At 49.5% G+C, this 24144-nt stretch overlaps 1 protein-coding gene across 1 annotated transcript in view; it reads left to right on the forward strand.

Annotated features, from left to right (window-relative positions):
- The first annotated feature begins 12793 nt into the window (after window positions 1-12793).
- Window positions 12794-24144, forward strand: part of CACNA2D2 (calcium voltage-gated channel auxiliary subunit alpha2delta 2) — a 133548-nt gene continuing 122197 nt past the window's right edge. The window contains exon 1 of the mRNA XM_026046049.1: window positions 12794-12894. The gene's annotated coding sequence lies outside the window, so the exon portion shown is untranslated. The remainder of the gene's footprint in view (window positions 12895-24144) is intronic.

Here is a 24144-nt window from a genome sequence, read left to right on the forward strand (position 1 = left end):
ATTGGAATTGGGCTTCTTTCCATTCTTTTCCATCTTTGAAAAGATGGTTTCTTTCCAAGGAACCATCTGAGACTTAACTGGAAAAGCGCTTACAGACAGCATGCAGTGGTGAGTGGGTATTGTATATTCAAGTTTGTTCTGATCAGATCAAGGAATTGACCTCTCCACAGCGTCAGGGATGCACCAGAACTAACCARCTACTCCTCCTATCCTGCCAAAAAGCGGAAGAGAAGCACACGGTAAGAAAAAAGAGAAATTCTAATAAATATTAAGAGACAAAGCCCACTCCCCAGCTGGGTCAGGACATCAGCCCTTGTGGGTCTGATTAACCACTGAACATTTTATAGAAGATATTAAGCATGTCAAAACTGGCAGCTGATTACAAATACCAACTTCTTTTAGGTAAGAAAGCTGCTGTTTAAAACTACAATCTTTAGGTCATTGCTACGTAGCCCTAGTTAGARCTAGGTTTAGGTTTAGACGTGACTATTCCTGCCGTGGGTGTGGGCAGCACATTAGGTGTCTTCTCACGGTCTTTTCCAGGCTTATATTCCAAGACTGGTGTCAATGTCTTTACAGTGGGATTTTCCTTCCCCGAGTTCCAACAACAGGGAGGCCGGCGCAACAGTGTCAGCATTTCCCAGGGCTATAACATAAAGCTAAGTGTAAGGTCATTGATTTGCCTTCAAAAATGGCAAATCTTTGAATTTCATCAGCTTGACTTAAAAATGATAAATCCCAGCTCTCCTTTTTTGCTGTCTGGATTCCAGACGTGTAAAGTTCACTTGGTTGCATGGCAATCTCCAAGGCCAAACATTGCYTCCTTTTGCTAGTGGAATTGCCAAGAAGGGCTTCAAATATAACAAAAATTGCCACGGTTGTTTGTGCATAAAGCAAATCTGTTGAGATCTGTGGTAGGAAAGAGACACAAGTCATTGCACCTCACACTACGAAGGGACTGTGAGATCTTTGGCTCAGTTGGGCAGTTAATCTCATGGTCAAATGCTGTGAGTCTGGGTGATGGCAGAGATGCTCTGAGYGCTCATCTCGACAGCTCACCTTCTTATCAGTCCTTCTCAGGGCAGATTTCCCCTAGTTTGGGAAACCACAAGTGAATCAGGTTGAATCTCTGAGGTTGAAGAATGTCAGCTCTCACCAGAGCAATATCTCAGCAGCTCTTAACGCTGGGAAGGCTGGTCCAAAACAGGGACGTGAGGGTGGAATTTGGGGTGAGATCTTTTTCACATTTTTCTCCTGTGCTTATGTGTTTTCTTCCGATTTYCAAATTACGCTGCAGCTCTCTTCCAGTGCTCACTGCCAAGCTCTGTCCCCTGGCCAGCTCCCAGGAGGTCGCCTCCGTCCAAATGTTTTCAATGCAATCCCTTTTCCTTTATTAAGCCTTTATAAGGCTAATACATGAGCTGCCGAAGGAAAAACCATCGCCCAACAGTTGAGGAAAGAGTGGCCGAAAATCAGGACAGATGAAAACACAGTAAGTGAGAACGCAAGGAGAGATGTTTTGTCCCTGTGTAAGGAGAGATGTTGTATCCCTGTTGGAAGAATCTGTGGAGTTTATTGGTGTATAAAAGATCAATATATGAGAGACAGGAACTGAATAAATGCTTTTTGAGGAGGATGGGGATGGTGACGAAGCCTGCCCGAGGATGAAGGTCTCGATGCCTTTTTGGTACCGCTGCTTGGTAACACCAGCTGGGATCGGGATGCCCCGACCTCAGCTCTGCAGGCTGTCCTTGCCCTGATGAGTCTACAAGCGGAGAAATCAGGTTCGTGCTGACTCTGTTGCAAAACCATAGACCTCATAAATCACCGAGTTCAAGGAATTTGCATTCCGGAGTACTCAGGGAGGCTCCGAGTTGCTGGATCCTGGCACCAAATTCCCCCTTTCCGCAGCTATCAGCAACGGGCGCAAGCCCAGGCTGCCCGTGACATCCGCAGTGTAATTGCATTGCTTGAGTGGCACCCGAATTTCTTTTCCTTGTCATGCAGCCTTTTAACAACGCGCTGCTCCTTCTCCCTAATGGCTCCTGGCTGTGCTAATAAGCATATTGTGTGCAATGTGGCATGTCTGCCTTGGGATATWTTTGGGACGTGCGAGACAAGGGGCAACGGACCAGCCAGCGGGAGTGCAATGCTTCACATTGCTGGGGTTTTCTTCCTGTTAACTGATATCTCGTATTAACACAGCTTAAAAGAGTTATCAGCCGTGTAGCTCTCGCTCATTTGTTTTTTGCTTCAGTCCTGGGTGAAACGRTGAGGCCCTGATCGTTGGGACCTGCTTTTGGATGGGCAAGGCAGTATTTGCTGCAATGAACATCCCTGATTTACCCTGATCCCTGATTTAATGAAATTCCCTGATTTACCCTCCTGTAGGAGGAGAACGGAGCCCCATGGAGTCTGTTATCCTSGGTGTTTTGGTGGAATGGGCTGAGAAAGCCAAGATTTGTAAATAAAAGAAGATCCAGGGAATTGTCCACAAAATTAACCCCACAGAAACAAGGTAGTTGCTGTCGTGAGGTCACTAAGAGCACTGATAAAGTGAACGTTTAGGACGTTCCTGTTTGTTGAGACCTTAGCAAAGCTGCTGAGAGGAAACCTCCCATCAAAGGGTTGGACTTCCCGGCGGAACGAGGAGGATTTGGGAGGAAATACAGGGATTTGGGCAGGAAATGTGGGCAAGGAGGGGTTATTCCAGGCTGCACGGGGCTCCTACAGGCAGCGATCACTTGCCAAGTCCCTCAGCAGCCCAACCTAGCACAGTTTCACAGCTCGCTTGCCTAGAAGCGAGGCTGCATCTACCATATAACCTTTCCTTTTCTTTACCACACATCAGATATAAGGTTAATTTCAAAGATTTCCCTCCAAAAGCTCAAAATGTGCYGGGGGAACGGGCTAGAGAGCTGCCGATGGCAGAGAGCATGGGATAATGTGCACTTGAAAAYCCCAGGATCGCGCAGCTGGCGGGGCCACGCGGGCAAGTGGGATGCTCTAATGCCCCCCTGGGCTTGGAGATCCTTGGTGGCAGCAACTAGAGCGGAGCCAGGCAGCAGGAAAACACATTTCCATCCATGTCCACCCGCTTGGAAACACTGATCCGAGCCCTCTGCGCGACCTGTTGTGTGGATTTGTGCTAAATATYGGAGCGAGCTCGGGCACAGGCGGAGGAAGGGGCAATTCCCCCTTGGCAGGAGGGTTTGAGCAACCCCTCGGGTGCCACTGGAGCCACCCATTTGGGGTGGCTTTTGCTTTTTGTTAACCYGTTTTACCTCCCAGCCAGCAGCAGAGGCTCATGGAGGGATTTCTTCCCTCTCCGTGCATTGGATTTGGAGTGAGCCGTCGTGCCGCCTGCTTCCCAAGCAGCTCCCGGGCTCGYGCAAACCCCATGGGGTTTGGGGAGCAGATCGGCCCCCCCAATACACCGGCATCTCCACAGACACCGCCAGCTGGGCCGGGAACGCATTAGCCCACCCGTTCCTTCCAGCTGGCTACAAAACCCTTTYCGATGGAAATGCCTCTCGCCCCCAAATTAACCTGGGCCGGTTCCCACCAGGATCTTAAAGGCCTCCAGATTTTCTGCTCCCCTTTGAATCCTCTTGTCCCCCCAACAGAGAACTTTAATGCCCGTACAGCATCTGCTGCAGAATATTTATATTCAGGGCTTCCCGTGTGCTGCTCTGGATGGATGTGATTGCTGAACGTGTCGGGGAAAGGACAGTTTACTGCCTGCCTTTTATTTCCAGCTATTTTCTGTTTCTATGCAAGGAGCTTATATGTTGTAAACGGCTGGTTTTCTTGTGTGATGTCTCTTTTTTTTTTATTTTTTTTCCCCCTCATTCTCCTAATGGGCTTCTTGCTAAAACTGACGTTTCAGCAGCATTCCCATTATTAGTTATGATGCCAGCAAATGGAGGTCTCAGTAGTGGGTGAAATTTAAATTGGGTTTGAAGAGCATTCAAATAATTCAGCGCTTTGCTTTCCTTTGGTGGTTCAATTTGCACGGCGTATGATTTAGTTACTCACATTTTAGTTACTGGGCTGACGTTGTTGAGCAAAGACCTCCGTTTGCCTGGGCCCCAGCTCCAGCTCTCAGCCACGCTAATGGTGTTGACTGGAGCTAGTGTGAAGCTCGTGTTTTGTTCTCCAGCTTCCCGTTTGATGTTATGAGGCGAGTCACACGAGCTAGTGCAGGAATCATTTCCATTTTGCCTCATGAAAAACAGCCAGCAGTGGAAAAGGACCAATTTTAGGGCATAAATGTTAGGCTTGCTCTACTCTGTTGGGCGTCTGGAGCAGCATCGTGTCTTGGGTAGGGTTTTAGCTGCAAAGAGCCGTCCTAAACTGCAGCGACTGATTTAAAACAGAGTGTAGGATGCTACACAACCCAATTCAAYACCATGTAAGAAGCCTGCAAAGGTCCCACCTTTTCCTTGGGCATCCTCAATCATCCTATGAGAAGTCCTGCCTGGGAAGAAGTTTTCATAATTGAGCCTTATAAGAGCCACTGTAAATATCTCCCCGAGAAGGGTAAGCTTGGCAGTAAATATTAGTCAGCCCGTCTAGAGGTACCAGAATTGTTAGGTTGTATTCCCAGATGTTGATGTAATTCTGTGCATTTATTTTCTCGGCTGTAAAATAGAGATATATATTATCATTATCCCAGGCCAGCCTGGGAGAGGCTCCGCTCAGATGCTGGTTCTGTCAAACTGACTCAGCTCCTGTCAGCTCCACATCTGCCTCATGGGAATCCYGGGAAGAAGCACAGGAATCCCAGGAAGAAGCAAAGGAATCTCAGGAAGAAACACAGGAATCTCGGGAAGAAACAACTTAGAGGCACTGCCGTTTGCAGAACTGGAAACCCTGATGGAAAAAACATCACCCAAGTCACATAACAAGAGCCACCACGTTTCTCCATCCAGCCCAAGGTCACTGCAAGTATCCCTGGATTTTCTAGGCTGAAAAGTTCACCCCACAGGTAATGTTTGCACCGGCTTCCCCCGATGTACATAAAATATAGAAGAAATGATGCAGCCCAAATGGTCCCCCAGACAAAATTGACATTCAGTCCCGCGCATGCACTGCTCTTATCTGAAAGCTGGCAATAGAAATAATAAATAGAAAAATTAAACACAGCGGGCCTGATTCCTCTTTCATTTCTGTTCAGCGGCGGGGAAAGCGTCTGTCTGTGAGGCCAGAATTACACTCCTGAAATGCTAATAAAAGCTACGTTTTTTAACCTTTATGGTAACACGGAGGAGATCCCAAGCTATTAATAGGACGCATTTCATTTTAGCTGGAAATTTTGCCCAATAGCCTCATTAAGAGCTAATTCATACCTGAGGAGAAAAGGAAGCAATTTGACTTACGGTATCTCGTGTGATTAAATCACCAGGGAAGAGAAAGAAGGATTCGAGATGGAAGGGGAGGAATTTCAACCTCGCTATGTGGGAAGAACGGAATCTCTTTCTTCTTACAGCCCTTTTGCCCCTGTCTTCACAGTGCAAAGAGGATTCACTGACTTATATTTATTTGCCTAAACTAGTGATTTTTCATTGTGCAGGGTGRCTTCGAAATCCAATGTGAACTTTTTAAGGCACCTAATGATCCATTCTATTATCCCCCAGGACAAAGCGAGTTCCAGCGATTTCATGGGGAACTGATTCAGAAAATACCCTTTTTCTCCCCGGTGGTTTCCTAGCCCTTGAATCACGTTGCTGTCTGGATAACTCCTTTCTTTGCAACAGGATGGTGGAGCCGGGAGCCAAAATCAACCAGCAAACGTGGGGTGCGGGTTGATTGGGGGTGTTGATTCGCACTGTATGCGGCCCGAGCAACGGAGCTATGGAGCAGCTCAATTTCCATGCCAAGATTAGGTCTTATTGTCAGGTAGCTTTAAAAGCAGTGCAGATGCACAGGATTTCCTTGCCCTTCTATCTAAACATATAATGCGGCTCCTGTTTTYTTTAAAGCCCTCCTTATTGATCTTCATTGTGCAATAAAGATAGCTACAAACTTAGATGGACTCGAGAAAGCATAAGCCAATGTCTAGGGAAAGTGTCACGGGGCTCGTAAAATACAATGTTCACAGTGGGGTTGAACTGAGACAATTCAAAATTGAATAAAACCCTGCAAACTTTAGCCGTCCACTTTGGCCACAAGTTTCACACACGAGAATCTTCACCAGTTTCTCCTGGTTCAACATCTCCAGGTCTCCTTAATCCCTGGAGAGCTGTGGCAATAGATAATCAAGGAATTTGCCTAAGGAAACACACGTAATTTYCGACATAATTAGGGCTAGATCTCCTGATACTCTTAGCCTAACCGTTAGACCTGTTATCTCTCTTAGCTTAATGTGAGCATAGACAATTTTTTTTTTTAGTATTTTTTGAGTGCAAAAATATGGAAATCACACCGAAAACTCCACTCTGCTTTCCTGACCCACAGCTAGCAGGCGATGTTGCTGTCCAGGGRCAGGAATGACGGCGCATGGCTCGGGAAAAGCGGCTCTGGATCATATGGAAAAACATCCTTTGGTAAAATATGAGCCTGGCAGAATCCATCGGGCATGAGGACCTGTGCAAAGCAAGGGGCTGTTTCTGCAGGGATGTGTCAGGAGGCATTTTGGCAAAGGGCAAGATCCCAAGAAAGGAGATGCCTCTCCAAAGGAGAATGCTAAATACCCCAATTTGCCGTGGTTAAGACCTTTCTTTTCCTCCCTAGCACTGGTACCTAACGGTGCCTGTTTGCTACAGGCAAATCCCATCACCCTTTTGACGCACAGGATGCTTTGGGACGTGGACATTGGTGCTTTTTTCCCCAAAGCTTCACTTGTAGCAACAGGACAACACTCAGTGAAAGGTGAGATGTGTTCAGAGGGACGAGACGAGCGCCTGCGATCGCTAAATACAGAACGTTTTTGTTGAGACCATGTGTTTGGCTTTCTCTTCGCTGCCCTTATTGCATCCGCAGGCAGGGAACGCCATGACCCACTGTGATTCTCACGGGTCTTTTCACCACATTTGACACTTCAGCCCTGCCAAGCGCTTCCTACATTAAGCCCCCGGGCACGCATGAATCATGAGCTACCTTGGCCATCATTCAGGGAGCTGTGGCATATGTCTATCTTCTGGAGCAATGCCACGGCCACCCRCGGCTCACAGGAACATTAACCTTGGGAGATGCTTGCAGCGGCACTGGACACACGTCTACAAAGCCCAAGTGCTTGGGACGCTGTAGCTCGTGGGGAACACCTAGTTGTGGCTCCTTTGGTAGGTTATAGGGGGTGTTTTGGGGATGACCTGACCAAATTAAAGCGTTTCTTAGCCCATGGCATCGTGACAGGGCGTTACTGCTGCCCGGTGAGYGGCGCACGCTGTGGTTCAGCACCCTTTGGGGTGGAAGCTGGGGGCACCTCGTGCACAGCCTCCTCTTTGCGCTCCGTCAACACTTGCCGGAGCAGCTTATTTTGTGCTCCGAGGCTCCCCGGGATGATGAGCAGATTGGAGATATTTTCCCGGCGTTCTGGAGATGGAGAAGATCAAAACGGAGGCAGAGCCTCTTGCTTGAAAGGAGGATTTCAGATCAGAGGAGCGAGAGAAATGGAGATGGACTGTTGGGGAGGAGGGAAGAAAAGAGAGGAAGCATTTGAGTCGGAAGAGACACAAGACCAAGGGAAGAAAACAGGATATCTGAGGAGAGACAGCGCTGTCACATCGTCCTTGGACTACAAAGTCCAGTAGGATAAGAAAGATAGGAAAGAGGAAGATGAATGGTGGAAGAGAGGGTGSAGAAGATAGGAAACGATTTGGGAAAGAAAAGAAGAAAGGAAAAAGGATTTTCAAACAGCAAAGAATTCACAGTTTAGGTTATATTATAAAATGAGGGGGGTTGTACAGCTTGCAGTTCTCCACAACAAGCAGCACGATGGATTGGGATCTTGGTGGCCCCATACGTGGTCAGGAAAAAGGGTCCTCGTCAAATGAGAAGGCAGCAGTGATAGTAAAATATATATGGTAAGGAAGGAAGGAAGGAATGGCTTTTTATATAGGGAGCACCTATATGGGAAGGGTGGTTCTAGTGCCGTATAGAAGTGCCAGGACCTCTAGCTGGGAATGCAAAGGGTCTGCTTCGCAAGCCCAGAAGCAGAGGAATATTCTGATTTAGGGCTGCGGCAGTCCTGCCTTGACGCTTTCCGCTTCCACCTCGAGGGGGAAAAACAAGTGCCAGAATGATTTAAAGGCAGAATCTCAACCCCCAGCGCTGCGGGCCTCCTTTCCACATCTCCTCGCTGTTATAGCTTTAGCTCTTGTTCCAAGAGAAGGGCTTCGGAGGGTGTGCGTGTCTGTGCGCGTTTCCTTCCAAAATTCACATCAATGACTCAAAGCCTTAAGAAGGAGATTTGCGGTGGTTTTTTAGAAGCTCTTCAAGCCTAGGAAGCCCTCCCCGAAAAAGGCAGCACTTTGCAGGGCRCAGTTGGCTCGTGTGACATGATTTTCCGTGTCACCCTTCTGTCATTTGCTTCTCAGCCGAGCAAAGGAGGAGAAAGACGGTCTAGAGGAGAAGTCATTCCTTCAAGAACGAGGAGAGCTTCATTTGGGGCCCCGTTGTGTTGTGGGTGTCTAGGTTGATGTTGGCAGATCCCTTCCTCTACCCCATGCCTCAGTTTCCAAACAAATATAGGACACTYGTTGCCTTCCCACCACAGAGGTGGTGGGGAAATGAAGACATTAAAGCGCCAAGCGACGACCCCCCAAGTCCTGGTTTTTGGTAGACCCTTCTGCCCGTGCAGAACACTGAGGCCGGAGCGTGGCAGTAACAGAATTTTGCTTTACGGGCTGAGAAATACAGAACAATACCGGCGTTTTGGTTTGAAAAATCCCCCAGGATATTTCTGAAATAGATCTTCTGTAAAATCTGTGGCAGTCACAGCTACAGGGTGTTATGATGTGGCACGGAAGTTTTTATAGGTGCTCAAATGTAATGTARAAAACCCAGGCTCAGGCCCATAAAACCCTCCTGGAGCACCCCATTAGATATTGCCTGTATATAATTTTTTAGAGGGCCCCATTAGATATTGCCTATATATAATTCCTCCAAATCAGGAGCTATTTCTGTGTCGTTTGGGCTTTTAAACGTGGGCCCGGATTATTGATAACGCTCTTCTGGGTGTGGTAGTACCTTTGTGGCTCATAGATTAATATCTTTTTGCTCTGCAATTTGAAACCTAATTAAAAGACTCTTTTGGGGAAAGAATTTTGAGGCACGGATGGAGTTTAAATAATTACCACTCACGTGCTTAGCTCCAGAGCAAAGCTCTATTTTTTTTTATAATGTGTTTTATTCTGTCTCCCAGCTATGTAGCAGTGCTCTGCGCTGTTTTACCAGCTGAAACTCGCAGCGATGACGATTATTATTCATGGATTCATAGAATTTARGGTTATAAAGGACCATTCGATGATCTCACGCAACCCCCTGCTCAGCAGAGGCCAGAGCATTTCAGCCACTTACCTCGGTATGGAGGGGGCAACTTATGTTTGGCGAGGCATCTCCTCTGGATTCGAGGCATTCACAAGGCGAATAATCCCTGGAGACTTCYTCCAAAAGTTAATCATCCCRTTTAAAARAATAATAATAATAAAAAAACAACCCTCCATTCTGTGCCTTGTTTCTAATTTGAATTCTCTGGCTTTAAATTCCTGCCGCTGGTTCTTTTAAAATGTCTTTTTGCCACTAGATTAAGGAGTCCTTTAAAAGCTGCTATGTTCTCGTGATAAAGGCACTTAKGTGATCGAATCAAATCACCTTTAGGTCTTTTCAATTTAAGAAGATATACATATATATGTACTTTATAGTACATATGTATGTATGTGCTTTGTAGGAGAGCCTAAAAGAGCCCAATGGCCAAGCAGGGCTCCTGAGGAACTGGCTGTTTTAGGGCTGTTTTAGGAAATTCTCTTCTCTGCCATGAATTTCTGGTGTGTCCTTGGGCACATTACTCAACTCCACTGTGTTTTGGCTGTCCTCCTTATGGGAATATCGCCATATATTTCCAGAATATACCTGTGAATGACTGCAAAGGATTGGTGACCAACCATATATATACATATATATATACACACATATATTTATATTTATATTTATATTTATATTTATATTTATATTTATATTTATATTTATATTTATATTTATATTTATATTTATATTTATATTTATATATACACACATACACACTCAAATATATATATACTCAATATATAGTGTGCATATATATAGTATATATACATATACATATACTATATATGTATACATATATGTATATGTATACATATACTATATATAGTGTATATATGTATATATACATATAGTATATATATGGGGTGCTATACTCAGTTTTGCTTAGCAGACCAGCAATCCTAGGTCTTTATAGAGGTGTGAAGTCTGTAGTCATGGAGAGGCCCTGACATCCTTATAATGAAAATAATAATAATAATAATAATAATAATAATAATAATAATAATAATAATAATAATAATAATAATAATAATAATAATAATAATAATAATTATAAGTAATAGTAATAGTAATAGTAATAGTAATAGTAATAGTAATAGTAATAATAATAATAATAATAATAATGGATTAGCCAAGAGTCAGCTCCCAACTCCACTTCAAAGAAGCTTCCAGTCATGCTCAAAGCTTTCAGTAATGCTCAAGGCTCCAGTGTATGACCAGAAAGCTCTTGAGATCAGCCACTTTGAGATGACACCTTTGTATTTAACACACTGTCCGGGAAGCCTTTGTAGCCTTTTTTGAGGAATTACTTCTAATTATAGAGTCAGATGGGGCTTTGTGTTGACCTGGCAGCATTCTGGGCAAAAAACCCCCATATGTTTCTCAAAATATATAGTTTAAGGGCCAGCAAAGACCCAGTGACCTGCAGGTAGGACCTGTATCATTCCAGGCCTCCTTTCCACACTCAAGTGAGGGAATGCGGGAAGAAAYGTGTCACTGCTGCAGCTACCGACTGCAAATGCTCAAGGGTGCATGAGGGTAGAGTTAAACTCCTACCTGCTGTAGCGCTCACCTGCATCTGCAAATAAATCAGCCGTGAGAAGAGCTCTGGCAGCTCCTCCTACGTGTTTCTTTCCATGAAAAGAAGCAGGGGAATGGCCACGGGGCTGCCTCTTTTTGCAGTATTCCAGGCATCCTGCGGGATTTTGGAGGGCCCGATCTGGATTTAAGGGCAGCCTTGATTTGGGGGATGAGTCCACTTGCATGAGCTCAAAGAAGCCGATTTATGTAGTAGATTAACATAGTGGAAAGGTGGGAACCCCCATGTTTCCTCCCATCCCTTGGCTTATTCCATCATTTTCCCCTCTCTGGCCTGGCCCTTTGTGGACCACAGTCTTCAAGGCAACAGGGTTCAAGGCAACAGGTTGGGCCCTGTCAAGAGCATTTAGATCTGCAAAGAAAAACAACAACAGCAGAACTAGCCCGAAATATCCCTGGGGAAATTCCAGACAGAGCTTCACTGGTAACAAACCTAGACAGCAACATTTGAGCAGAGTTACTAGGTATCCATGGGCCCCTTCCTGCTCCAGGATTGCAAGGTCACATTTTCTCTTGTGGTGTGTCGAGATTTGGTTGAAAACAGAGGGTTTAGTTGCAGAATACAGAAAATTCCTTCCTATAAAGGATGTTTGGCACTTGYGGTGGATCCTTCTGGAAGAGGAGCCTGAAATCTGGCCCATATCTTGGGTTAGATCTCGTGGTAGACAGGTACTAACCCATCTCTTCCAGAAGAGAGATATCTGGTGATCATGTATTGAAGAACATTGGGTTACTGCACATATCTCGCTGTGTCAACCACCTTGGGTCAATACTGGATATTTTTCCAAGTCCCATCTTGCAGTCTTTTGCCCTTTGGAAACTGAGGATAAAGGCAAATCCACCCATTGGGAATAGGCACCTTCTGCAAGGGTGGGAAGGGGGCACTTTGGGGAGGAGCCCCATCCCAGCAGGAGCAATCCCAGCCTGGGAGGCTTTTGCTCCTGCTGGGGCCGAGGCTCAKCGGGAGGCCACGGATGGAGGCCAGACCTCATTCCCTTCCGCACCTGCAGCGTTTGCTGCTCGTCCCATTAAATTGCTGGCCTCCAATGCGGGTGGATGGAGAGGGCACCTCGAAAATCACCACGGCCTCGGGGCACGCTTATGAATTTTGCTTGAATTTTGCTTGAATTTTGAATTTTCGGCCCGCTTTCTGCCCCCCCCCCCCATCCCCAAATGGTGGCACCCAAAGGCACCGCAGCGGCCGGGAGGGGGCCCCGACGAGAAGCCGGGCGGCCCCGAGCCGGGGGGTCCCGGGGGGGCTGCGGCGGCTGTCGGGGGGTGTCGGGGGTGTCAGGGGGGGGCACACGAGCATGCGCGGGGCTGGAGCCGGGGCGGGGGGGGAGGCAGCGGGCGGGGCGGAGGCTGGGCCGGGCCTCCCTCCTCGCAGCCTCCCCCCCGGCTCGCTCCTCGCCTCCTATTTGAGGGAAAGTAGCAGTTTCGGAGGCGCTCAGAGGCGGCGGCGGGCGAGCGGCCGCGGCGCTTCTCCTCCATTCCCCCCCCTTCCTTTCCCCTCCATTCCCCTCCCTTCGCCCCGTCCCTTCCCCGCGGCCGAGCACCGCCGCGCTCAGCGCACGAGTGGCGGCGGCGGCGGGGGGGTCGCATCCCGCGCGGCCCCGGGCGCCCCTTCCCCGCCGCGGTTTTTAATGGCAACATGGCGATGGCGGCTCCGACCGGCAGCGCGGTGGCCCTGGGCGGCCACCTCGCCCCGCTGCTGCTGCTGCTGCTCGCCGCCCCCGCCGCGCACGGCTACAGCTTCCCCCAGCAGCACACGTAAGTGCCGCCCCGCTCCCGGTTCCGCTCCCGGTTCCGCTCCCGGTTCCGCTCCCGGTCCCGCTCCCGGTTCCGCAGCGCGGGGCCTTGCGGAGCCGCCGCCGCCACCCGCGGGGCTGCGGCGCGCGCGCCCCCCCCTCCCCACGCGCGCCCCGAAGTTGCCGCCGATCCAAGTTGCCCCACGCGGGAGGGGGGCAGCGGGTTGCGTGTGTTTTCCCCGCCGCCGTTTTCCCCGTTCCCACCGAGTTCGGGGTGCGCCGAGCGCGGCGGTCCCGCGGGCTGCCCCGCGCCGCCGCTTCGCGGAGAATCGGGGCGGGCGCGCTGCAAAAGCGCTCGGGAAGAGGGATTTGGGGGGAGGCTTGGGGGTATTTTTTAGGGAGTCTGCCTTGGGGGACAGCCCCGGAGCCGCCGCAAAGCCCGCGGGGTCGCCGCGGCTTCTCGGCGGCTGCCGCCTCTGTTACGAAATGCCGGGGGTCGGTGACCCCAAAGCGCACGAGGAAATCCACGAATCTATCCCAAATCCACCCCAAATCCGCGCGGAGGGGCCGGCCCGGCGTCCTCGCCGCCCGCCTCGCTCAAGGTGGGCGCCGCTTTCAATGACACGGAGTTAATAACAGCAGCGCTGCCCTTAACTTGGCGCTGCCCCGGTGGGCACGGGCTGCTCCCCGCCGTCCTTCCCCCGGCCCCGCTCATTTGCTCCCGAAATCCGCGGGTCTCTGTGTGGAACAAGCATTTTCGGACAAGCCCTTTGGCTCTTCCGTCGTTTTTAGGGGCGCCTCTTTGGCCCCCGATGCTGGCAGGAATAGGGGCTGTTTACTCCGTTTTTACCCCGTGAACATCGGCCGTGGCTGAAGGCACCGCTGTCCRTGCCCCGATTTACTCCTTCAACTCCCCAATTCCTCCTGAAATCCTCCCGATAGCAAACCAGGCAGATTTTCTTTGCAGCTGCAGGAAGTTTTTCGCGAGGCTCTTTTACCCGCAGAACATTTCGCCTTGGCCTTCTCCTCTCCCCAGCTGATCATTTTTCCACGCTGCTCTCATTAACAGGGCCCCACGCTTTCAGCCCAAGCAGCCTCCTTCCAGATAAGCCCCGTTTTCTTGCAGCACATTCATTATAAGAGATTCGGCTCTCCCCGTGTTATCACCACGGGCCCGATCCTGAGCCGAGCGAGGCCACGCAACCCCAAAGCCAACAAGAAACTACAATTTCTCAAAACCACAAAGCAGCAGCCTTGGAAAGGGCATCAATTTTGCATGTTTGCCTGTGACGGCAGAGGATGGGCAGCGTCGCGGGCTCRCTCTGCATGGGAAGAGATGGAGAAGGGATGCGAGACCGCAGCCCGACCCGGTGCCGTTTTGCTTCGTTTATTCCCCTTCTGACCTGTTTTTTGAGCCCGGAAAATAAATAAATAAATAAAAGGTGGTGGTGCGAGGGGATTTTGGTGATGATGCTCAAGTGCTGGGCATGGGTTAATGCCGGCACCGCRTGCGGCTGCCCCGGGGCTCCCGTGTACAGTTATTTAATGGGACTAGAAAGAGCCCCAACACCTGGACAACAGCTGTTTATTGACCGTTCTCCTCCTACGAGCATCCCGACTGCACCCTTCTTGTCTCCTAAAGTTACCGGCTAAACCCCAAGCCTTTTTGGAAGGTTTGTCGGTGMGAAGCTCGGAGCCGAGCTGATGAACGGGCAGCTAAAATCTCCTCCAATTTTCTCCTACTTTGGACAACGCAGCCGTGTCCGGCCCCCGGGAATAATTCCGAGTTGTGATTAGGAACCTTGTTTCTCTTTGCCGGCTTGCTCGGGGAGTCACTGGAGTCATTTTTCACCCCGGGACTCTCCAAAAAGCGGCCGCTTTGCATTTCTTTCCAGGCAGCCCCCGAGCTGCGTCGCTCGCAGAGGCGGCAGCCTCGGTGAGGAGGACGTTTTGCTTGAGGAGGAGAGAGGAAAAACAAAAGCAAAACGAAAAGAGCACGAGAAGGAATCCTTTGCATTTGGTTATTTATTCTGCATTTGGGTGTTTATTCCTCCACTTAGCCACGGGGATGTCGGGTGTCAGCCGCGGTGCGACGTGTTGATTCCTGCCCGTGCCCCTCGCCGTGTCCTTTCCCTCTCCTCGCAGCCTTGATCCCCTCACACAACGGAGGCCACTTGTCCARAGGGGAATTTCTTTCTCTCGGTGAGGTTCAAAAAGCCAAATTCCCCATCGGAAGGGGCCCGTTTGGGCGGGCGCYGGGGCTCTTTATTCGGCAGGGTCACGTCGGAGAACGCGCGGCATCGGCTCGATGGGCTTCATAAAAAAATGTATTTATGGGATGATGGGAGTAATTAAAAAAAAAAAAGTCTCCAAGAAGGGGGGAATCAGACTGCAGGTTGCTGCTTATTTTTCTTTTAAGCACCATGCAGCAAGATGCCGGTGGCCGCGTAGCGGCAACCTCTGCTTGCAGGAGATGTTGGGTGACGGGCACTATGGGCACACGAGCAGTGGCCCCTCCTCGCTTCCCTGCAGGGCTTTTTTGTSCCCTGGACTCCCATGATGTGCTCTTCCTCCCCGGCTGAGGCTGATGGTGCTGGCAGTGTCTGCTGGGGAAAGAAATGCCTGTTTGGGGAGCGTTAGATTTGTGGGATGCCCTGCAAAGGAAGCCCCTTCTCACCTGGGCTTGTAATTACAACCCCTCAGAAGCTGCAGGGGCTCATGCAGCATCGAAATGAATCCATAAAACTTTATCCATGAGTTTATCCCGGTGTTCGGCTCCAAAAAGCCAGTAGAAAAGCTCTGGAGGGCTCAAGTGCCGGGGCATCGTCATGCCACGCCGCTGGCCTTGTGCAATAAGCTGTGAAATGTAGACAATGGTTTCTCTCCAGTTGATGAAATATTCAAGTGGGATGAAATAAAAGGGAAAAGTCATTACCAAGCAAAATATTGAGCGAAATATTCAGCATGGAAGGACACTATCTGCACATTTGGATATTTACTTTTGCAGGAGCCTCTTGAAAGCAGAATGTGTTTCGTTAGCGAAATTATCTTCTCCTCTCTTGGGTGTCGGTAGCGCTTTGCTTAAGAGCTGTTCCTCTAATCCCGGCTTGATTCTCGAGTTTATTGTCGCCCGGGGAGCGGGGCTGCACAGACTGTTGTTGCTGGAGGCTGGGTTTGTATCAACAAGCCGTTGGCACCGTTTTCTTCGGGCTCAAGCGTTGGGTCTTCCAGGGATGCGCACGAGCTTTTCCCTTGATGCTGAGAGCAGGTCTATCCCTTCTGTCTCGTCATCTTTTGGTCGAAAACATCATTAGAGGCTGGAAATTACGTAGGGAATGGGGGGTGTTTAGCCAGAGCGTTGATTCTTGGGCTGTAAAGCAGAGCGGTTCCCAGGTTGACTGGTGCTTTAGCCCCATCAGCTCATCGGGGGCGCCAAGTCAGCGGGTGGCAGTTGTATAAATTGTATAATGGTTTGTATAAATATTTTACTGAGGTTCCCCTGTACAAGCCAGTTATGCTCYGGAGAGATGTATGAAGCTCTCACTCGTTTCATTTCCTCGGAATCGGAGATTCATGTGTCTGAATTCTCAAATCTATTGAATTTTGTGTAATATTATGTTCTTTGTTGTGGCTGGTGCACATCTTGCCCAGCGCGGTGCAGCTGGAGCGAGGAAGGTGGTGCCCTGTTTGCGTCTGGGGTGTCACAGCTTGGTTTTTGGCAGCTGTAACGTGGTCATTGAGAAAGAAAGACGCAGGCTTAAGCCAAGGGAAACACTTAATGTGCAATGTGCTCGGGTGTCAAACGGCCAGGCAAAGCCTGGGCGGTGGTGGTCCAACATCCTTCAGCTGCAAATTCAGTAGACCCAAGAGGAGCCAAAGAACCATCTCCTCGTGCCCGAGGGAGCCTTATAGTTTGGAGTTGCTACTGAGCATCTCCTGCAGTCGCGTTCTGGGCCTTGGTCTGCAGAAAAATAACACCAGGTGAGCACTTGCGTGAGGACGTGTGCTCACRTGCTGCAGGGTCTCTGCCAGGACATGGGAACTCACGGATCGCGTGGAAAGGAACCTGCTGCAGCACCGGCCATGAGGGGCAGGAGGGGACAAGGGTGGAAGAAACAGCAGCTCCAGGTCTGCAAGCTGGAAAGAGCTRAGGAACATCCAAGAGGTTGGAAGACCCTGGGCCAAGGCCATCCCTGATGACTGTGGTGGGAGAGGCAGGGTTCAGCTAGGGATCCCTTTAAGGCCTTTGTCCTTCAATATTTAAAGATGGTAGCAGTTGTGGTTACTTCTTATTTTGTTTCTATTACGGACTGAAGGAAAGGAATCAATCCCACACACCTGTTATTTGCTTGTGCGATAGCCCTAGTTTCTAAATAACTAGTTTCTAAAAACCTGCCYGCTGTTTGACCTGGCAACAGAAATGTTTGACATCAATTCTGCCCTTTTGCCCATCATTTTAGGGCTAAAATGATCCCTTCTATATCACTTTTATTTTTTCTCTCTCTCATAGAATCACACAACAGTTGAGGTTGGCCTGGAGGTCACCTAGTCCCCCCCTGCCCAAGCCTGGTCACCTTGGGCATGTTGTGCAGGATCCTGGTTCGGAAGGTCTCCAGAGAAGGAGATGCACAACCTCTCCAGGCAACCTGGACCAGAGCTCTGTGGCCATCACGGTCCAGAAGCTTTTTATATAGAGAAGATAGCTGCACACCTTGATAAGATCCTCCTCAAGCTTCTCTTCTCCAGGCTAACGAGCTCTCAGCCTCTCCTGGTAGGAGGGATGCTCCAGGCTCTTCATCCTATTAGGAGTCCTTTGCTGGACTTGTCCCAGTAGCTCCTCATCCCTCTTGTACTGAGAAGCCCTGGACACAACACTCCAGATGTGGCCTCACCAGAGCTGGGTTATTTTTTTTTTGCTAAGTTTAGTTATTTTGATCTAATTTTCCTTTAGAGAAAAAAAAATCTAACTGGTTTCCTCTTTCCCCCACTGGATGATGCTGGGGAAGTTGTGTCACAAGATGCGGCTCCTTCCATGTCCCTGGACACCCATGGTGACAGTTTGCAGCCCTAACATCCTTCCTGCTCCCTTCAACCTCCTTGTGGAGCATGATGCTGCTCTAATACCTCCTGTGGAGGCACCAAGGGGGTCTGAGAGCTGCAYCTTGACGCCAATTTGGGTGCTGAGGTAGCTGATGACTTAATTGCCTTCTTGCCAAACCCTGCAGTACCTTTTACACCCCTCTGTTCTGACAGCCTTGCTTGCACCTCCTTTCTTCTGGGAGATTCAGGGTCATCAGATTGGAGCTCAGCTGGCATCTTGGGCCAGGAACCTGCATGGAGAACTGCCCCTAATGATGCCGGCGTGTGGGAGTCCTCCTGCTTTTCATTTTCCTGCCTCTTTTTCTCACCCTTCCAAGTGGAGTCTCGCACCGAAAGCGCCGCTGCTTCGCGCGGTTCGTGAATGCGATCCTGCGTACGGAAAGCAGCCTTTCCCATTTCATAAGAGCCACTTAATAAATGTCACTTATTTGGTGRCTCTTAGGTAACTGAGTGCACAGCCTTCTCGTCAGGAAGCGGCTGCCAAAGCCTGTCATGTTCTCTAGAGTCGCGGCTGCGTGATGGAAGAGTGGGCTTGCTGGTTGTCCAAAAAGACGTGGTTTTCTAATGGTAGCTTGTATAATACTTGACTCTTAGTTAAATCTACTTATTCCCATGTTTGCACTGTTTCAAAGTTGTTATTAGATGCTGTGAGGTAGCATTAGCGTGCTTAGGGGTGAAGTTTCTTCCAGAGAAAACCAAGAGGCTGCTGAGGTTGAAGATGCCGTAAATGGTCCCTTTTCTTGCACTGGAGAATGAGGATGATGCCAGGGAGCTGCAAATGAACCTGCTGTGGGCCATGGAAGAGATGATCTGCTTTTACAAAGCCTGAGGTTCCTGCAGCTCTGCGGCCACCTSTAATAGGTGCACGTGCAACCTCCCCATCTAACAGCACGTGCCCCCTGCGTGGGTGAAGGATCCCTATCCAAAGCCTGGGATTGAAGAGCCTGGGTGGCATCGGTGGTGGAACAGAGCAGGTTCTCTCCACGCCAGAGTGGCCACCTTCCAAACCTGAGTGGATGGCAATTTGCTGAAGTGTTYTGGAGTTGGCAAAGGGCGTTTCGTAGGAGTCCAGATCCAAACGTGCATTGGTCCAAGTCACTGGGTATTGCGTTCACATCAATCTAACCTGCCTTTCTCATTTGGCTTGCCTGCAATACTCATTGCAATGTCATTCCTGCTCTTCATTATTTCTTCCTACTGCTACAATATTCAGGTTTAGTATTTTCCTCCCCAAAGCTTCTGCRTAGCAGAGTGCTTGCGTTGCTGGCTGCGACCTGCAGTTAATCTTCAACACAGACACCTTCAGAATCTAGAAAGASTTTTGGTTTTGGTAGCCTGCTTATGAGCAAAGGAAACAGCTTGATTTCTTTTTTTGTTGAAATTCCTCTGTGTTAATCTTGCTGCGATGCCCCAGCTTCTGTCACTATGTGGGTCAGCAAGATGCGTGTGACCGAGATTAAAGGCAGGAAGAGCCTCGCAAAGCCTGGAGTTGTGCCTTTCCTGAGGGGAAATCCACACCAGAGGAATTTGGCCTGTGCTTTCCATCGCTAGGCCCATCTTTCTGTGGTTCTCTTATCCCCAGTTGATCTTCTGGCCTACTTCTCATCACCTACATGTTAAAGGGTGAGCAGYTTGTCAGCCTTGGCAAGCATCAGGAGCAAATCTTGAGGCTGTCKGTGCCTCAGGCCTCTTCCCTGAGAGCGTTCTACCTTCACGGAGCCCTTTGGGCCATCGTTGTCCCTCACCCCTTTGCAGCAGGAGCATCTTCTCCTTAAGCCTTTCTCAATGTGCACAATGTGACAGAGCTTGGGTTTTCCCATTGCTCATTTTTGCCRATGAAACTGGAGCTTCCAGGACTCAGGTACATCAGCGGTGAAGCAGGAAACATACTGGATCATGTAATTCCTTCTCATCTCTTCCTTTGAAGATGTTCTTCATCTTGGCATGTACTTCTCCTGCTAACAAGGCCTTAGATTCAACGAAACATACTATGAAATAYTATGCAATGTAGCCAGGAGGATGTGGGCTCCAGGAGGAATGCCATTCCCTCTCTAACCATTGGAATAACGGGAGCTGTCCTTGTGGGTCAGAAGACTCCTCTGCAGAGCCGTATTCCCACCATTAAAGTCTSCTCCAGAGGAAGGTGAGAGAACCAGCTGCCAAAGCCTTGGTGGGCATCGGCACGRGGATTTGCCCAAGAAAGACTCTCCTCAAAATTACATTTTCTTGCTGCTGGTGCACTGGTTTGGTGCTTGTTGCCTCCTCAAGGCAGCTACTCGCTGGTGGGACCAGTGGTTGGGGGAACCGCAGCAGCTCCCGTCCATCACTCAGATGTTTATCCCTTTGCAGGCTATCTGAGATACCATCTGAACGTTCCCCGCTCCGTGCGTGTGTCTGAGAGAGGAATTCTAGAGACCATTAAGCTGGGTAATTTACATGCTTCTTGAGCCCGTGCCTAGGGAAATATATTTCACAGGTAATTTCAAACCTCTTGGTGTGTGGAAGAAGTCATTATTCTAAATAGAAAGGGGCTGGTGATGTCGCAAGACCCATTGAGAGGACCACATTAAAGACTTGCTTTTTTTATATATATCTTTTACAGAAAAAAAGGGTCCTGGGTATTATATTCACCGGATTTTTGAATGCCTGATGTTTTTGATTTTAATGTCAGCGCTCATTTATAAAAGCCAAAAAGCGAATGATCTGGTAATCTTTGGTTTCAGCTGAGGGTGTGATAKGTGAGGGCTGGGAAAAGCGCCCCGGGGCCCCGGTCCATATGGGCCTGTCCCACCTTGCTGCTTGAACAAAGTGTGGGCATCAAGCTCGGTGTCAGGAGGTTGGGGGTTGTGATCCTGGCTCTGCTACTGAAAATATGTCTGGGTTTGGGGATATTCTTCTGCTTCTGTAGTTCCGTTCCTGAAAAAAGGGGAAATATTTCTGTGTTGGACATGTTAGGAGGCTGTGTGGATGGGTCCATTGGAAGTGATGTCTGATGGACTTGTGCAGTATCTGTGTCACATTGGACCAGGTTATTGAAGTGTGGAGTGAGGGCAGTAAGGACAACTGCTGTGTCCCCAACTCTGCCTCGCTGCCCGCCTGTTAGCTTGAGGTCTTTGGCGAGGAGAGCCATGGGCCTGGGCCTGGCCTGGGCCACGGGCCTGGGCTCCAGCCAGACTTCCCAGTGACCCTCGTAGAGAGAAACCAGCTCGTTGCACAGTGGTGTTCTTTGGTAGCAGAGGAGCTTTTTGGGTCTCTAGCACAGCCCATTTGGCTCCTCCAGGACAGTCCAAGGTCAGGCCCTTTAGACAGGGAAGGCTGGATGCTCTGCCGATGGGGACGCTGATCCCGAGGGACCAATGTCCTGGGCCTCTGTGCCAAATCCGGTGGTGCCTTCTACACATGTCCACCAAACCCAACACGCTTGTCCTCCTTTTGAGAGGACATGTCTGCTTTTTCCTATGGAAGGAGCAGGCTGGGAAGAAGGAGCTGGTGACACAGGAAAGGTGACAGCTTCCATAGTGCCATTAACAGCAGGACAGTACCTCCATTTATTCCTCATCCCACCTCAGCGCGCGCCTGGAAGCCACCACAGCGAAGGGGCAGCTTTTAGGTGCTTATCCCCGAGGAGTGAGGTGATGGCATAAAATGCAGCAAATTAATTATTTTTTTGAAACGCTCTCCCACCCCCTTTTCTGCTTTCGTTGCTGAGAAGGAGCAATACAATGAGCAGCGTCGGGAAGCGAAGGCGACTGCGTGTGAAATAACAGGGTTCTGGCTGTTTGGCTGGTGAGGGATGCGATGAGTGAGAAGCGCTAAGTGCTTTATAATAACAATGATTACGCCACTGTCTCTTAGGAGCCAGGAGCTTCTCAGGTGGGGGAAGCGGAGCTGTTTAAGGTGGGGGGTTTAACTAGACGGGCGTCTAGTGACAGCGACAGCCGCAAAGGCCCCGAGGAAGCGTCGCGTGTGATTCCGTGACCCAACATCCCGGCGGATTCRGGATTTGCATGTTTAGAGGGCGAGGAATAATGGTATTAGAGGCCCTGGAAGAGCTTCTGGAGCAGCAGGTCCTTTGTGGCAGAGGCTAATGGCGTTTTGGCTTGGTGATGGAGAGGACTTGTAGGCACAAAGCCACCACAGGTCCATCTAGCACTGCCAGATGCCTTCATGCGGCTTGTATGTTAGTGATCTGATCCATCCTTGCTTGCTTAGCCCAATACCAATTAGCTGAATCATCCTGGGAAGGCTGGGTGCTGAAAGGAGGCCCCCAGCATCCCCAGTTGCCATTTTCAGCCTTGCCTTGTGTTTCTCTGAAGCTCTTCAGACTAGAATGGCTCTTCTGGTAGCAACAACATCTCTGGGCTGGGTATTCCTGGGAGAACAAGATCCCTTTGGGGAGCTCTCTCTTGCCTGATGCTGTGGCTACTGCTTTGTTTGCCATTAGAGCAGGAGATCTCTGCCATATCTTCTGAACAGCATGTCCTGCGAGATGGTTGCAACRCAGGTACCTAAAACTCCACTCCAGCCACCAGGCCAAGGCTCTTCAAGGCTTTGCTTCRTATCTGGGTCAAATTTAGCCAAGCTCTCTTCTCCTAGCCATCTCTGATGTAGTCAAATGACACTTGATTAGCTCTGCAGGCTGTGAAGAAAGCTCTCCCATCCCCAACTGAAGGTGCAGATCCTGTTAGGAATAGGCMTGTGGTCTGGTGGGGTAGTTCAGGCCTCCGTCCGGTGACGAGGATTTCCTGGAATGAACAAGATGCAACAATCTACCCTACTTCTCTGTCTCCCTCCCGAGGGAGTCATGAATTATACACAGAATAAACAAATAACCTGATATGTCTGTCATTATATCATAAAGGCTTTCAATAATTCATGTGCTCTGCAAAATCCTCACTAAGACCTACCCTCTGTAACCCTATCTCCACAGTGGGGGATGGATGGCATCTTCTCCGCTCAGATTGCATCTGTGAAACGCAGGAGGCGTCAGCAAGGAGGAAGGTGTTTAATCTTAAAACTTATCTCTAATGGGCTGCAAAGCAGCGTGCAGGAATTATCAGCGGCTGCGTCTCCCGAGATGCCGAACATGACAAGTGGCTGCACTGGGTGAAATTTATCCAGGTAGTGTGCTTAATAAAACTGACACCTCCTCGCTTCTTTATTAATTCATTATGTTTTGAGTCCAAATTTGTGACAGGCGCCGAGGTGAGGAGCGCAGGTCTAACGYGGTGCGATGGGAGCGCAAATATGGGAGAACCCCACGGGCTTCTGCCGYTCCTGATGCGCATCAGCAAGCGTGTGATAGAAACCTGGGTTTCAGTATGGAAAACAAGAGCAAAAAATCACGGCCGTGTAAGAACGGGGAGAGTGAAGCTTGCGGGGAGCTTTGGCTCCAAACAAAGCCGGTAATTCCTTTGGATAGCAGATTGCTGGTTTTAACAAAACACAGCTCTAGGAATGGGTGGCCCTTGCCTTGGGCTTGCTTGGCTTGTGTGACAGCCCTGGAGAGCCTTGTTTGTTGTGCTCCAAGGAGACATCAGAGTGTGTGGGCTAACTGGTGATGCTGGTGAGCCTGCTTGAGCAGGGAGGCTGGACTAGATGATCTCCAGAGGTCCCTTCCAAGCTCARTCGTTCCGGGATTTTCATTCCTAGGAGCCATCTCCATCCCTGCAGTGATAGGGGGTGGTAGATATGGATCTCTAGGAGATGAGAGGCTTAATTTATGCCTTTTTTCATGTACCTGTGATTCTTCCCATGGAGGTCTTTATACAGTTCTGGTGTCCTTTCTAGGTTGGTGTTGAGGAATGGTCTACAGAGCAGTGCTGGGCCGTTGAGGACGGGAGAAGCTGGCTGATGGAGTCAATATCTGCAAGGGCTTCTGGGGAAAGCTCTCCTCCCTGTGTTGCTATCTGCAGGAAATATTTCCTGTGACTCCTTTGCCATTTGCTCTTTTAATTACTGTATCAACGAGAGGCATGTGCAGGAGCTTGATCAAAAGAATACAGTGAATATAGAAGAGTGCGTGGGGGCCTTTCACGCTACTGCTGGGCAAATGCACCAGCTAACACATTCGGTGACTTTCTCCTCTTTCTGTGGCAAATCCTCTCCAAGCAGATTGCGGTTTTCCTCCAACCTCCTCTTATTCTTTAAATTATTCACTGAATTATCCTTT

The sequence above is a fragment of the Nothoprocta perdicaria genome, unplaced genomic scaffold, assembly GCF_003342845.1.
Source record: "Nothoprocta perdicaria isolate Ctin4 unplaced genomic scaffold, notPer1 scaffold_42, whole genome shotgun sequence".
NCBI lineage: Eukaryota > Metazoa > Chordata > Aves > Tinamiformes > Tinamidae > Nothoprocta > Nothoprocta perdicaria.